This window comes from Nyctereutes procyonoides, unplaced genomic scaffold (assembly GCF_905146905.1).
Source record: "Nyctereutes procyonoides isolate TBG_1078 unplaced genomic scaffold, NYPRO_anot_genome, whole genome shotgun sequence".
Taxonomy (NCBI): Eukaryota; Metazoa; Chordata; class Mammalia; order Carnivora; family Canidae; genus Nyctereutes; species Nyctereutes procyonoides.
The window spans coordinates 16281767-16297791 of NW_026575136.1; the positions used below are offsets into that span (position 1 = coordinate 16281767).

At 46.9% G+C, this 16025-nt stretch overlaps 1 protein-coding gene across 2 annotated transcripts in view; it reads left to right on the top strand.

Annotated features, from left to right (window-relative positions):
• The window catches only part of LOC129495555 (mothers against decapentaplegic homolog 4), an 88988-nt gene that overhangs the window by 32281 nt on the left and 40682 nt on the right, over positions 1–16025 (top strand). Inside the window, exon 1 of one of the 2 annotated variants that reach the window (XM_055303188.1) lies at positions 7265–7308. The exons of the other annotated variant lie outside the window; for it this stretch is intronic. The gene's annotated coding sequence lies outside the window, so the exon portion shown is untranslated. Of the gene's footprint in view, positions 1–7264; positions 7309–16025 lie in introns of those variants that run through there. 2 annotated transcript variants of the gene reach the window in all.

The following is a 16025-nucleotide window of genomic DNA, read 5'->3' on the forward strand; positions in this document are numbered from 1 at the left end:
GTCTTTGGCCTCCTATAAAGCTGAAAGCACAAATCACTTGAGAGTCAAATGTGTCTCAGTCACCCTCAAACATAATTTCCTACACTTTAAGCCAACGGAGATGATAGAGGTTACTATAGTGCTTTAGGAATGTGGGAAATGCCTATGGTGATTAGGTTAATCAATGTTAAATGATTTTCAAGGGCAATTTAGATTCTTTTTTAAAATGCTGGGTTAACTCTGAAATGTCATGATGCTAACTCATGCCGAGCTGTCAATTGCTAGGTCACTTCCACATTAAAAATTATTCTAATATTTCTTCCTTGCTGGGTAGTGTTGGAGGTGGGAGCTCTCTGTCTCCACCTCTGAGATGGAAAGGTGAAAGCTCTACCTTGTCCTTACCCTGGGGAAGCTCCAAGTCGGGGAAGTGAGCCTTCAAAGAAAACAAAATGGGAAGAAAGCTTTTAAGCCTTTGCCTGCCCAGGTCAGAGATGTATATAGGATTGAGATGTTTCACCTGAAGATGTCTCAGGAAAGATGGTAGCTTAGGTCCCTTGGAGTGCTTTGGGACTGTGGTCTTCAAAATTTCTTGCTTGCATGTCTCCTAAAGGAAATTTGAGAAACTGTGTTTCTTCTTGTACTTTTGAAGGTCGTATCTAAAATGTTTCATCTTAAGTTTAAATAATGGCAAAGTTTGTTATTTCTGGCACAATAAGTATTGGCATTTTAAAATAAGATCGCTACATCATTCTGGAAGGTTATCCAAGGGAATCTAAATATCATAATGTATCTATCATCCACTTAAAAATACATGAACAAGCTTTTCTTTAAAAAGAAATTATACATCACTCTTTGTCTCTTATATTTCTCTTACCTTATATTTCTATTCCACTTGCACCTCAACATTATAATATCAGATTTTAGGCTGGAAAGTCTTCTATTGATCAGCCTATCATATTTCCCTAAAATTTTTTTAAAAGATTGTATTTATTTATTTGAAAGAGAGAGAGAGCACAAGTAGGTGGAGTGGCTGGCAGAGGAGAGGGAGAAGCGGGATTCCCACTGAGCAGGGAGCCCAATATGGTCTCCATCCCAGGACCGTGGGATCATGACCTGAGCGGAAGGCAGATGCTTAACCCACTGAGCCACCCAGGTGCCCCTCTCTAATTTTTTAAATTTTAATCTTTGATTGAGTCTCTAAATTTAAAACATTCACCTTGTGTTATTAATACAATTCTGAATACCTAATTGATATAAAAACCATAAAATATTATAAATTTTGATGAACTCTTAAAATTAGAATTTAGAATATTTTTGCTGGAATAAGATATGGTTCAGATCAACTCTATCCCTAGTTTTCACTGGTTATGGATAGAAGCATGAAATACCTCATTCATTTATTCAACAAATATTTATCAAGTACCTCCTATTTGTCAATAGCAACTACAGTCACTTGGAATATATTAGTAAACGCTATGGATAAACCCGTGCCATCATGGAACTTATATCCTAGTGGGGGATAATAGACGATAAGCAATAAGCAGAAACATAAACATGAGTAAATAATATAGCATAGTAGAAGTGCTATGAGGAAAAATAGAGCACTTAAGAGGGATCTGGGGTCTAGGGTAGGGACCAAAATGAATTGCAATTTTATTTTATTTTAATTTTTTAAAGATTTTATTTATTTATTCATGAGAGACACAGAGAGGCAGAGACACCGGCAGAGGGAGAAGCAGGCTGCATGCAGGGAGTCTGATATGGGACTCGATCCCAGGACCCTGGGGTCACAACCTACCTAAGCCAAAGGCAGATGCTCAACCACTGAGCCACCCAGGTGCCCAATGAGTAGTAATTTTAAAAAGGTTAAGGCGAGTCTCATTGAGAAGATGACATTTGACCAAAAATGGGTAGCGAGCTAGCACTGCAGATGGGGTGAAGAGGGGGCAGGAATGTGTGCCAGGCAGAGAGAAGAGCCAATGCAAAGGCCCAACCTGGGAATATGGGTGGTATCTTCTGGGATCAATACAGGAGGTTAGTAAGGCTGCAGTGGACTCACCCGGGAGAATATAGGAAGAGATTACAAAGGTAATGATGGGGTGGGGTGGTGGTGCAGATCTTGTAGAACCCTGTAGACTCTTGTACGGACAAAGACTTTTACTCTGAGTGAAATGAGTAATTGCAGGGATTTAAGCAGAGGAGTGATATGATTTGACTTCTGTTTTAGAAGGATCACTCTGGTTATGTTGAGAACAGACTCTAAGGGGCAAGACTGAAAGCAGGGAGAGTTTTTGGAAGACTAATCCAAACATGAGATGATGATGGCTCAGACCAGGGGGTAGGCATGAGGATGGCAAGGGACACTCTGAATCTGCACTCGCCCTGAGATGTAAAAGAAAGACGGAAGTCCAGCATGACTCTAGGGTTTTTGATCTGAGCAGCTTGAAGGATGGACTTGTCATCAACAGACAGGAAAATTGGTGGGTTGAACAGGTTTGAGGGAGACTATTTTTCAGTTTGTGGCATAAATTTGAGATGTACAGTAGCCTGCTGAGGTCTGGGTTGAATTTAAATTTGGAAATGTCATCATATATGAGGGATGATATCATATATCTCTGATGGTATTAAATGTTAGGAGATTTAATGAGATCACAAATGAAATGAGTATAAATATAAAAGAGAAGAATCCAAGGAATGAACCCTAGGTTATTGCAAGGTGAAGAGGTCTGGGAAAAGAGAATCAACAAAGAAGAAATAAGACAGGGAAAGAGGGACCAGTGATGAAGGAGAAAACTGAGATGATGTGGTTTAAAAAAAAATTAAAAAGGTGAATCAAGTGACTAGCTGTGTTAGCTGTTACAGACAGGTCAATTAAGATGAGAAGTGTGAATAGATCACTGGACTTAGGCATTGCTGACCCTGCCTAGAATAGTTTGGATAGAGTGGTAAGGGTGGAAGCATGAATGGAGTCACTTTAAGAGAAGGTGGGAGGGACACCCGGGGGGCTCAGCGGTTGAGCATCTGCCTTTGGCTCAGGACGTGATCCCGGGTCCAGGGATCGAGTCCCACATCAGGCTCCCTGCATGGAGCCTGCTTCTCTCTCTGCCTGTGTCTCTGCTTCTCTCTCTCTTTCTCTCTCTCTCTCTCTCTGTCTCATGAATAAATAAGTAAATCTTGGGGGAAAAAAAAGGGTGGGCGACCTGCTCAGCTGGATACCTAAAATATGCCACGTATGTAACTGTGTGTGCATTGTTACCATTTTTCCATATGTATGTAGTCACATGTAACATAGGCATAGTAACATAGTTATCATAGGCATTGTATTTGGCATGTTTTGGAACTTTATATATATAAATTGTATCATATGACATGTATTCTGCTACAGAGGGAGGAGAACTAGAGACAGAAAGTATAGAAAACTCCTTTAGAAGTTTTGTTGGAATTGAAGCAGAGAAATGGGGCAGTAGCTGACAGTGGAAGTGGGTCAAAGAGATTTTTTTATGATTGGAGAAATTACAGGCACTCTTAAGCTGATGGGAATGACCCAGCAGAGGGAAACATTGATAATTAGAAGAAGCGGTGGGTGGGGGTGGGGGAGATAATTGCTGGAGTGATGGTGATGATCTTGATTAGGCAAGCCAAGATTGGGATTTGTGCCGTATGGAGGGACTGACTAGCTAGGAGCTATGGAAAATTCAACTACATAATGGAGAGTAAAGTGGAGAAGAGATTACAGTTGATACGTGGGTACGGGTTGATGAGATTGTGGGATTCCGTGGTGATTTTCATCTTGTTGCTTCAATTTTCTCAGTGAAAAAGGAAGCAAGGTTATTAACTGAGAAATGAAGACGAAAGGGAAGGTGTACGTCAGGTCTGGAATGCAGAAGGATGGAGGAGGGAAATGGGATTCTGGAGCACCACTGAGGGCCCAGTGGAGGGTAAAAGTGATGAAATTAAAGTGAAACTCACTAGTGTGATTGTGTTTTTCTCCAGCCACTTTCAGATGCAGGGGTGCTGGGGTGGTGCAGGTGGAGAGCTGGCTGGATCAGGATAGTGGTTTTGGCCAAGCAAGTACAGCCAAGGGGGAAGAAAGTCCCGGGGTTGAGGGTGCATGCAAGGGAGTGATTGCAATGATTGGCCGGGGGCTTCAGCTAGGTAAGGATGGGAGCGACTGGATATGTACTTTAAACAGTCACTACAAGGAGATTTGGAGTATGAGATGGTGTTCAGAGTATAAGGTGTTTGAAACTGTGATTATGATGAAGTTGCAAAGTTTGATAAGGCTTCTGTGAGTATGCCTGTGGAAGTGAGAGGCTGAGTTAGGGAGGGACAGATCCCTGGAGGAGAAGTCAGCTCTGAGAGGTCAGGGTATTGGAAAGATCATCCACATGTGCACTAGAAGCACCTAGGATTGGACAGAAGTGATATTGGAGTGGCTGACAGGAACAAATGGTGAAAAACTGAAGGGGGATGAAAGCAGCAATGAGGGATACTGGACAACACGATTGAAAGCTGCAGGTTAGTGGGGGGGGGTGGTCTCTTGAGGAGCCAGGGGGACATCTACCTCTTTCCAGGCACAGCCCGTGAGGCTTATGGGTGAAAACACAGCAGCCACTACTTGGGAGGGGGCCTGGGATGCACTGTCCCAGGGGAAAGTCGAGTTTCCCTAAAGCAAGAAAGTGAAGAGAACCTGAAGAGAAACTCCGAGGAGGCTGGGACTGCAGGGATCATTGTCGGCTTAAGTAGACACGGTGTACTGGGCTCTGATGTGGCCCTGCATGGGCCCTGCTTCCTGGCATCCGAGCCCTTATCTGGGGTCCTTCCCTTGAGAGAGGTGGTGCCTCTGGCCAACAGAGCGCGGCAGAGGTGCCCAGGTGTGTGTGGTCATGCACACATGGTTATGTCACATATGGTCGTTACCAGCGTGCTACACGGAGACTCTCCCCTTGTGGCTTTGACGGGGCAACTGCCATCCTGTAAGCCTCCCTGGGGAGGGGTCCACAGGACAAAGAGCTAAAGCCACCTGCAGCTGACAGTGAGCAAGGGACTATGGCCTTGGGTCCTGCAGCCGGCAGTCTGGAGGCGCCTCCTTTCCCCGCCAAGCTCTGGCCTGTGATCCTGCAGAGGACCCAGCTAAGCCGCGCTTGAACTCCGACCCATACGACCTGTCAACTAATAAATGCGTGTTGTGTTAAGCTGCTAAATGTGTGGTCAAATCGTTACACAGCAAGAAATAGGTAACACAGATGGGAACGAAGAGGCTTAGTTACAAGGGTGTTGCTGTGGCTGAGGTGGGGCTGGAGCTCAGGCCCCGAGATAAAGACCTAAGCTGCCATCAAGAGTCAGACGCTCAACCCGCTGAGCCACCCAGGTGCCCGAGAGCCATGTTACTTTTAACTGCGTCTGAGGTAGAAGTAGGAACTTAGGAGCCACCTGCTGCTCTGGTACCCAGCCACCCGGTTAGACCTTCCTTCAGTTTTGCTGATAGCAAAGAACTGGGAACCACCTGACTTGCAAAGAATTTATAACCCGTTCATTCAGGTCACTCGCTCTTTCATCAGACGCCAGTTTTTGAATTGTCCCCCTGAATTGTCCTGGGGGTTTTACATCTGGAGTCGGGGTGCCGGGACGACTCGGTTGCTTGCCTGCATGACTGGATTTCAGCTAAGGTCATGATCTCAGGGTTGTGGGGTCGAGCCCCGCATCGAGCCCCACACTCAACACGTTGTCCGCTTGGGCTTCTCTCTCTCTCTCTCTCCCTCTGCTCCCCCTCCCACCCCCACATTCCCTCTTACTCTAAAATAAAAAAGTAAATAAATACATCTTGAGTTGATGCACCTGCAGTAATGGATGAGAATGTCACTTTATTCCGATAGATGGGAGAATGACAGTTTTGGAAGAGGATGCTCTGTCCTCAGGTGACTTCTCAAGCTGAGCCATTGTGTTAAGTAGTGCACTAGCAACGGGAGCTCTCTAAGTGAATTCCCTTAAAACTAGTCTTGGAAAGTCTTCCTGGACCCAGGAGCAGGGAACACGGGAGACGACGGCGGCGGGACACGCAGGAGTGCGGGATGCTGTGGTGCGGGGGGGGGTGGGGGGCAGCTCGGGAACGGGCGGGACGCCGTGGGGACAGCCGGGCGGGGATAGCAGGGGGAACAGCGTGGGGACAGCCAGGCGAGGACAGCTTGGGAAGGGGCGGGGACAGCGGGGCGGGGACAGCAGGGCGGGAACGGGGACGGGTGCGGGGACGGGGACAGCGGGGCAGGGACAGCGGGGCGGGAACGGGGACGGGGACAGCGGGGCAGGGACAGCGGGGCAGGAACGGGGACGGGTGCGGGGACCGGGGCGGGGACGGGGTGTGGGGACAGCGGGGTGGGGACGAGGTCGGGGACGGGTGCGGGGAAGGGGGGGCGGGACGCCGTGGGGACAGCGGGCGGGGCCGGCGCTGGGCCGGGCGGGGCCGCAGGGCGGCGGGTGTACGGAGGGTCTGAGCGCTTCCCCGCCACTAGCTTGCGTCGGGCCCCCCCCGCCCGGGAAAGTTTTTTCTAGGTGGTAAAAAATAAAACAAAAATTTAGAAGTATGCAACTCGTACGTGTTTTCTGGAACTTTTAAATATAAAAGAAATGCGCGCATCTTGGAAAAGTTTGAGGTAAGTAAGTGCGCACTCCAAAGCCGAGTTTCGCCCCACAGGTGGCCTCAAGAGGTGCGTGGCAGGTCCTTGAGCCCCGTCCACTGGCCTCCGTGACCCGCGGCCACACTCCCGCACGGGCTGCCGGTCCGCGCGCCGCGGAGCCCGGAGGGGACCCGGCAGGTGTCCGCCCTCGGGGCCGCCGGCCGCCGGGCCGCGCGCCGGGCCGCGCACCGCGCCTGCGCCCCGCGCCTGCGCACAACCCCCCCGCCGGCGCTCCGCGGGGGGCGGGGCCGCGGGAGAGGGAGCTGCGGGGGCACGGGCCGAGGCCTGCAGTTACCCGGATGTGGTCGCCGTGCGCGCATGCTCCGTGGCCTCCCGACAAGTTGGCAGCAACAACACGGCCCTGGTCGTCGTCGCCGCTGCGCTAGCGGAACGGCTCGGGTGGCGGGGCCCGCGTTGGCGCCCGCGCGCCGTCCTCGGGAGGCCCTGCCCGCCGGCCCTTCAGCGGCGCGGCCGCCCGGCGGCGGGAGCGGCTAGGGGAGCCGGGAGCCCCGCGACCGAGGCCCCCCCCCCCCCCGCGGGGCGGCCCGGGAGCTCGAGGCGGCCGGCGGGCGGCGGCGGCGGCGGCGAGGAGGGGCGGGGGCGCGGGGGGAGCGGCGGTCCGTGGACGGGCGGCGGCGGCGGCGGCGGAGCCCAGGTAACGGCCCCGTGCCCTCCCCTTCCCCGGCCGGGCCGGCGCCCCCCCACCCCCGGGCTTCCCCGCCCCGGGGCGGGCTCGGGCGGCCGGTGCGTGCGTGTGCGCGTGCGCGTGCGTGTGCGCGTGCGCGGGGGGCGGGGCGGGGGGCCGGGGGGGCCGCGCGCCTCGCGTCCCGGGCCCAGCGCCCCCGCGCCCGCCGCGGCTCCTTTGCTGTCGCCGTCGGTCTTTGTTGCTCCGAGGACTTGCGCCCGCCGCCCCCGCCGAGCGCGCCCGAAGTTTCCCGTCTCGGGGACACGTCGGTGCTGCCTTTGTCCTCCACTTTCCCTTCCTGCCGGGGCCGCTCCGGCGCTCTCCTCGGCCTGCGCTGGGCGCTCTCGCGGCTCAGGAGCGGGCGGGGGTGGGGGGGAGGGAGGGAGCCCTCCCGCTGACCTGCGCCCGCCCCTCCCCCGCACCCCTCCATCCCTCCCCCCTCCTGATCAGCACCTGGCAGCCCCCCGCAGCCTCCATCCCTCCACCTCTCCACCCCTCCACACCCAATCCTTCCCCCCTCCCCAGATCAGCACCCCCCACCCCTCCACCTCTCCATTCCCCACTCCTCCACCCCTCCACCCTTCCATCTCCATCCCTCCATCCGGTCCACCCCCGCCGCCCCCCTCCATCCCTCTACCCCCCGCCCCTCCACCCCGCAATCCTTCCCCTAATCAGCACCCGGCCGCCCCCCACCCCACCCCACCCCACTCCCAGTGAAAACCCAAAGACCCAGTTTCTCCTGCTGCTGGGACTGCGAGCGTTGGGCGTGAGGCTCTGTAGGACGGACGGAGGGCGGTGGCTCCATCACTTGCCCCCAAAACTGAGGTTATCATTTCTCAGGGAAGATTTTCAAAGAAATGGGCGTGTTGGGTTAACTTGAAAGGTGGCTTTGGGGCCTGGAGGGGTGTCCGACAGCTCTGCTGGTGGTGATGCGCAGCCACCTCCCCCCCCCCCCAAAGCCCTGGTGAAAGATTCTTTTTCACGAACACATTTTATTTCCGATGAATTCACTTTGGACCCAGTTCCTTGATGCCTTTTGCGCTGTACTCTGAGGTGGGGCTGCGGGCCCTTCGGGGTCTTGGACGCGGCGCAGCGGGCTCCTGGGCATCTCCTGACCGCGAGCCGGGGTGCGGAGGAGCTGGGGTGCAGAGGCTCGGTAGGGGCCCCGACCTGCTGCAGGGAGCACCCCTTGAGTCCCGCGGGGAGCACCCCCTTGAGTCCCCGCACGGAGTGTCCTCTTGCGTCTCCCCGGGGAGCGCCCCCTTGAGTCCCCGCAGGGAGCACTCTAGTCTTCGCAGGGAGCACCCCCTTGAGTCCCCGCAGGGAGCACCTTAGTCTTCTCAGGGAGCAGCCCCTTGAGTCCCTGCAGGGAGTGTTCTCTTGAGTCTCCCCGGGGAGTGCCCCCTTGAGTCCCCGCAGGGAGCACTCTAGTCTTTGCAGGGAGCACCCTAGTCTTCGTAGGGAGCACCCCTTGAGTCTCTGCAGGGAGCACCCCTTGAGTCCCCGCAGGGAGCACCCTAGTCTCTGCAGGGAGCACCCCGTGAGTCCCCTCAGGGAGCACCCTAGTTTCTGCAGGGAGCACCCCTTGAGTCCCCGCGGGGAGCGCCCCCTTGAGCCTCAGCAGCAGTTGGCTCTGTGGATCTTAAAAAAGTAGGTTGAGTAGTTTTTGTTGGAACAGACCGTGGAGTCTTAAGAGGAAATAAGGAAATCCACGCTTTGAAAAAGTAACGGGATTTAGGACGCAGCTGGGTGGGTGGGCCGCGGTGCCGGCGCCTGCCTTCCTGCACCTGCCTTCCTGCACCTGCGCCGTGTTGCCCGGGAGCCTCTGAGGCGTGAGGACTTTTCCGTTAAGGACTTCTTATTTTTTCTTCTGAAAAGTTCTGATATGCCGAGTATGTGACATTTCAAGTTGTAAATGATGTGATTAACTTCTTAAAATATGGCATCCTGCTGCTGTTTCATGAGCTGTGACTTTGTTTCCCTAAACGGGTTTGTTACCAGAACCAACAGGCTGAGGGTTTAGGACTCGCAGGGTTTTGAGTTCTAAAGGGCGTGATGAATTGTGTAGGTTTAAGTTGTCAGAATTAAACCTAAGAGCCTTTCTAGGGAAAATGGATAGAACCTTTCGTGGGTCTGTTAATAGAAGTGGCTTTTTCTTTGCTTTCCAGGTTTTTGGGTGAGGTTGCTTGAAGAGGCACTGCATCTTCTTAATTCTTTGATTTTCCGAGTAGGAGGGCCTGAGGGGAAGCTTCTCTGTTTAGCTGAGTGCCCGCCTTGTAAATCTCGAGCTTAGAAAAGAATTGCACGTCAGTTTCAGATTTGATGGAAATTTGGGCTGAGAAGGTGAATTTGAAATTTTTACATGGATCATTGGCCTTTTCTAATGACTTTGCTGCTTGAAGCAACGCTGCTTACACTACGAAGCAGCAAATCTAAAAACCTATGTATGTTTTATTCTGAAGCTACATTTTGGTTGAGCTGTTTGTGTCGGAATTGTTTTTCTGCATTCCCCTTTAGACACCCCCCCACCCCATATTAAAGAGAAAAAAGCATTAAACTAATTTATGCTGCCCAGTCACGCTCCAGCCCTCTGGCTTGGAAGCTGTTTTTTTCTGTTTGAGCTGGTGTTGTAGTAACGTCATTAGACACTATCCTAATTGAGCTGTGAATTGCTGCGGCCTCTACTAGGGCTCTTAACCCTGCAGGATCTGTCGCGTTCATTTAAAACGCATTTTTAGTCCTAAAATTTTGCCTATTTTGTTGAGTACCCTTTTTTTATGTTTAAAATTATTTCAGTTCTATATTGTTCCCCTCTAGCTCATGCCTAACTTTTTCCCATCTTCCATCCAGTGATTTTGATAGTAAACAAGGCTTTAAACATCTTACGTTGGCCGTTTCGGTGCTCATGGTACATGTTTTGATTTCCTTTTTTTCTAGAAGATTGTGTGGTTAGGCAGAAATTTTTGTTTTGCTTAAGCGATGATGAAATGTTGACTCTGAATTGATGCTTAATCATGTGTAAAACTAACAACTAAAACAGTTCCGTTGATTTCATTATTTTCTACACTAAATGAAAGTTAAAGGACTTGGATCAGCATAACACAGAATATAATATAACTTTGTTAAATTACCAAATTTTGGGCTTTTTACTCAACAGTTGATGAAGATTTGGTTGTTTTAAAAAGAACTTCAAACAGTTGATAAATATGTGTAGATATTTGAGTAACTTTCAGTATGATACTGTTTGCATCATAATATGACAAAACATATGCTTGGTAATGAATCAGATTTAGAATTTTTGGATTTTATCCCTCATTTTAAAATGTGTAATTTTGGTGATGGGAAATGTGGCTGAATTCCAGTTTCTCAGGAACAAAGTATTTTAGGTTGTGTCACCTTGACATTATTTTCTGGTGTGATTGGCATCCAGGAAAATTTGTATTAACTATGAGAGTGGATAGAAACTAGGGTAGTGCTTACTTACATAAAACTAAGGTGGTAAGTGGTCAGAATCTTATAATTTAAGTCTTGATTATTTGCTACTGCAAATTATATCGTAGGTCAGATAGATAGCTACCAGAGACGGATTGTAAAGACTGTCTATTACGACATCTTAAAGTTGGTGATGATTGTAAATATATTTAATTTCAAAGACACTATTTATTTACATTTTACATGAAAATTGTTTGCACTTTGGGAAACTTTTACCTGTGTGGGATTCATGTTTTTTTTTTTTTTTTCTGTTTGTTTTTAAGATTTTTATTTATTCATGAGAAAGAGAGGGGCAGAGACACAGGCCTAGTGAGAAGCAGACTCCCTGCAGGGAGCCCGATGGGACTCTATCCCAGGATCCCGGAATCATGAGCTGAGCCAAAGGCAGTCACTCAGTCGCTGAGCCACCCAGGCATCCCCGGAATTCATCTTTTTATTACTTTTTTACTCCCAAGGTTGAGGACAATGGTTCTCAACCTTGGCTGCATTTTGAAATCTTCTGGGAAGCTTTGCAAAATCTGGTGGCTGGATCCCACCTCCAGAAATTGTGATTCAGTGGGCCTGGGATGCAGCAAGATCAGAATTGAAGGTGGTTTAGCTATTGGGGTCCTGTAACTTTATATTTTGAACTATTTCTCTTGTGTTGGCTTTACATCGTTTAATACAATGGTGTACATATGTACTGTGTAGTCATCTCACATCTAACTTAGTGGGTCTCCTGAAGGTATTGCCACATTTGTCTTGCTTCATTGTTTGTCCCTTCATCTTCATGTGTTCCTCTCTCCCTTCTTTTCTCCTTTGTTCATTTTTCAATTCATTTGAAATGTCTGGTAGCAGGTTTTAGGGACTTGTATTTCCCATGATAAGTTGGTATAGCATTACTATTCTAAATAGGAAGTTGATCTTTTTGTTTTTGTTTTTTTAAAGTATTCTAAAAAGTTTACTTGGGCTCCTTTTAGAGACTTAGGACTTTAAGTGTCAAAATTAGCATCTAAACTCCCAATGGAATTTGGTCTTCAAAGGGGGTTAATCTGCTTGGAAACCATAAAATTTTCTAGGCACCAGTTAACTGGTCACTTCACTGGTTGCTGGGAGGCAAGTTGCATTTAGCTTTTGGTGTCAGGAGTTAACTTACCCCCTGTGAGATGTTGCTCAGCAAGCCCAACTAGTTAGCATTTCTTTGGAAATCATCTAAGGAGGATATATTCAGTTTTCCATTTACATCAGCTGAAGTAGTTCCCAAGTGCTGGTTGAAGAGTAGTTGTATCTCCATCTCTGGAAGAGTTTTGTTTTGCTTTTTTTCTTCTTTTTTAATTTTTCTTTTCCCACATTTCATTCCAACACACACATTCAGAATGGGAATTGAATGGAGGAGGCACGGGAATCTTTATTATTGTTATTTTTTAAATATTTTATTTTATTTTTTATTTATTTATGATAGTCACAGAGAGAGAGAGAGAGAGAGAGAGGCAGAGACACAGGCAGAAGGAGAAGCAGGCTCCATGCACCAGGAGCCCGACGTGGGACTCAATCCCGGGTCTCCAGGATCGCGCCCCCGGGCCAAAGGCAGGTGCCAAACCGCTGCGCCACCCAGGGATCCCCTATTATTGTTATTTTTCGAGTACTTCCTGATTTTAAAGACTTTGGATATTTTATCCTTATTGCTTTGTTTTAATAGGGGACAAGCTTTATTTTCCAGTCATTGGTGCACTGGAGTAATTTACTTAAAATCCATCAAACCCCAGGTTGCATGTTTGGAATGCATATCACTTATTATTTTTTTAACGCCCTGTTATGAATATTTGTCTTTTGTAGTAAAGTATTATTTATTTTAATGTGGATTAATTAGGTATTTTTCAAGTCAAAAAGTATTTCTAAATGTAACTTAAGGATATTTATCAGTAATATTTGCTAGTGAATTCTAGAGTATATCAGCAGACACTAGTTATTGCAATAATTCAATCATCTGATGAGGGGATGACCAGAAGTAGTACTTAATGGGGTAAGATAAAACCAGGTATCATTGTACATAAATGCAGTACATCAGTGTCATAGATATGCCCCACTAAAGTAAAGGAAGAATTTTATGTGTATAGATGCTGAAATTAAGCAGCTAGTTTAATAGTAAAGAAAAATGACATGACTTCTATGCAATTAGTCTTTTAATCAATTGCATATATTCATGATATTGCCGTTTATTTCACTATCTTTTAGTAATTTGTAAAGTGAGATGTGTAGACTAGCATAGACTAGATCAGTGCTTTGTAAAACTGACAGCCCCTCATACTCCTAGAGTGCCTTTTTTAAAGATAGGCCCCTACTCTTGATATACAGTTAGTAAGGCTGGGCTAATCTTCAGGGGATTCTGAAATACCTCTTTTGAAAGAATAAGCTAGATGAATTGATTGTTTCCTTCATTTCAGAGGTTGTATGACACTTATTTTTCAGTTATCAGTTATTAAAATTCACCTTAATTTTCTTTTTTTTTATTTTTATTTTTTATTTATGATAGAGAAAGAGAGGCAGAGACACAGGCAGAGGGATAAGCAGGTTCCATGCAGGGAGCCCGACATGGGACTCCATCCCGGGACTCCAGGATCGCGCCGTGGGCCAAAGGCAGGCGCCAAACCGCTGAGCCACCCAGGGATCCCCGCACCTTAATTTTCAATCTTTTTTTTAAATTTTTTTAATTATTTATTTATTTATTTATGATAGTCACACAGAGAGAGAGAGAGAGAGGCAGAGACATAGGCAGAGGGAGAAGCAGGCTCCATGCACCGGGAGCCCAACGTGGGATTCGATTCCGGGTCTCCAGGATCGCGCCCTGGGCCAAAGGCAGGCACCAAACCGCTGCGCCACCCAGGGATCCCAGTTTTCAATCTTTAAGATAGTGTTTCTCATGGGGCACTTGCACGGCTCAGGTGATTAAGCAGCTGCCTTCTACTCAGGTTGTGATCCTGGAGTCCTGGGATCCAGCCCCACGTCAGGGCTCCCTGCTCAGTGGGAAGTCTGCTTCTCCCTCTGCCTGTGTCTCTGCCTCCCTCTCTCTCTCTCATGAATAAATAAATAAATTCTTTTAAAAAATAAATAAGAAATAGTGGTTCCCAAGTGTAGTCCACAGACTCCTGGGGTTCCGGTGACCCTTTATTTTAAGAAATTCTTGAAGTCAAGATTATTTTCATAATAAAACATGTTACTTGCTGTTTTTCTGTGTTGACATCTGCTCTGATAGTGAAGAACCAGTGTTGGGTGGTAAACCATTGGCACCTTAGCATAAATCAAGGTAGTGGCATCAAACTGTATGAATCGGGATCCCTGGGTGGCGCAGCGGTTTAGCGCCTGCCTTTGGCCCAGGGCGCGATCCTGGAGACCCGGGATCAAATCCCACATCAGGCTCCCGGTGCATGGAGCCTGCTTCTCCCTATGCCTGTGTCTCTGCCTCTCTCTCTCTCTCTATCATAAATAAATAATAATAAAAAATTAAAAAAAAACAAACAAACTGTATGAATCTTTACTGTGTTATTCACAGCTAAACACATACTAACCATTTGAAAAAATGTTTCACTTAAGAATATCCTTGGTGAAGCAGTAAAAAGTTTTATTTTAAAAATCTCTACCCTGGAGTGCATATCTTTTTTAATATTCAGTGTGATTAAATGGAAGCGTGCATAAAGTAGTTCCTCTGCACATCCAAGTACAAGGTTCATCTCTAGGAATAGTTCTTGTTTGGTTGGTTGAACTGCAAGGTAAATTAGCTGCTTTTTAATGAAATACCACTCTTATTTTTACATAAGAGAACGATTGATAGATGAGCCGTAGTTTCTCAGACTTGGATATTTGGCAGGCATTTTCTTGAAAATTAGTAGAGTGGGCCTGACACTCAAGGAGAATAACTAGTTGTTGCCAGTGATAAAATCTGATCTTTCAAGTGAAAATTTTAGATTTGAAAATTTGCGTCTGCCACATGGGCTTGCCAAATGCATTATACTTAAAGACTTTTCTGATGAGATTGGTGGTGATATTAATGAATGTGATTTTTAAAAAAACATATATTGTGTAAGGAAATGTGTCAGCATTTGGAAGATCTGTATAATTCATTGAACCAGTATTTTTCAATGGTCAGTGCATGATGTTACAAAATCATCCATTCAAAGTACAGTATACACCCTTGGATCTTTATATAACAGCCAAGAAGTTCATTGATAGCAGTTTCAGATTCCACGTTGCAGCTAACCTTTAAAGATTGCCAGTTGTTGCATTTTGGTGTTGAATAAAAGATGAATAACTCTTATTATCTAAAAAAGCCATTAAAATATTCCTCTCTTTTCCTAGTATGTATGTATATGAGGCACGTATTCTTCATGTACTTTAACTGACACAACATATCACAACACATTGAATGCAGAAGCAAATATGAGAATCCAGCTGTCTTCTTTTAAGTCATGCATTAAAGAAATTAGCAAAAATGGAAAACAATGCCACTCTGAATACTGATATTTTTGTTTGTTTTGGAAAGTAATTATTTTTTCATAAAACATTATATTAACACATTATTTTAAATTAATTTAATAAAATACATATTTAAACATCTTTTAGATTTTAGAACATAAAAGCTATTTGGAATTCTCAGTAATTAAGAATGTAAATAAGGAGACCTGAATTAGATAATTTGATAACTGCTATTTTAAAGTAACTAATTATCTGTTTATTAACTATTGAGTGGTTCCAATTTTTATGTGGTTTGTATTATATCACTGTTATTTCTGAGAATGTTAATTTTTCTCCAGTGATTGTATACTGGGAAACATGTGACAGTCTAACTCTTGTCAAAAGGAGAATTCATTGGCTTGATCTGGAAATAGAGCTGGCCTCAGAGTGCTGGATCCTGGGTCACAACCAGCCAGTATCATCAGGACTCTTTGGCTTGGCTTTGCTTTCCTTTCTGTTAGTTTAAGTCTCAGGTCAGCTCCACGGTACTCCCAGTGTCAAGTCCAGCAGAGAGAGATTTTTTTTTTCCCCTCTGTAATTCCAGCAGAGCTGTCCTGGAGCTGTGTCATTGACTGGACTTGGGTCCAGTACCATCTTTCAAACAACTACTGTAGCTGGGAGGTGACTCTTGTTAAGCTGGGGATTGTCTCGCTACCCGGATGGGGAGATTTTCCTTTTTTTTTTTTTTTTTAAAGATTTTATTTATT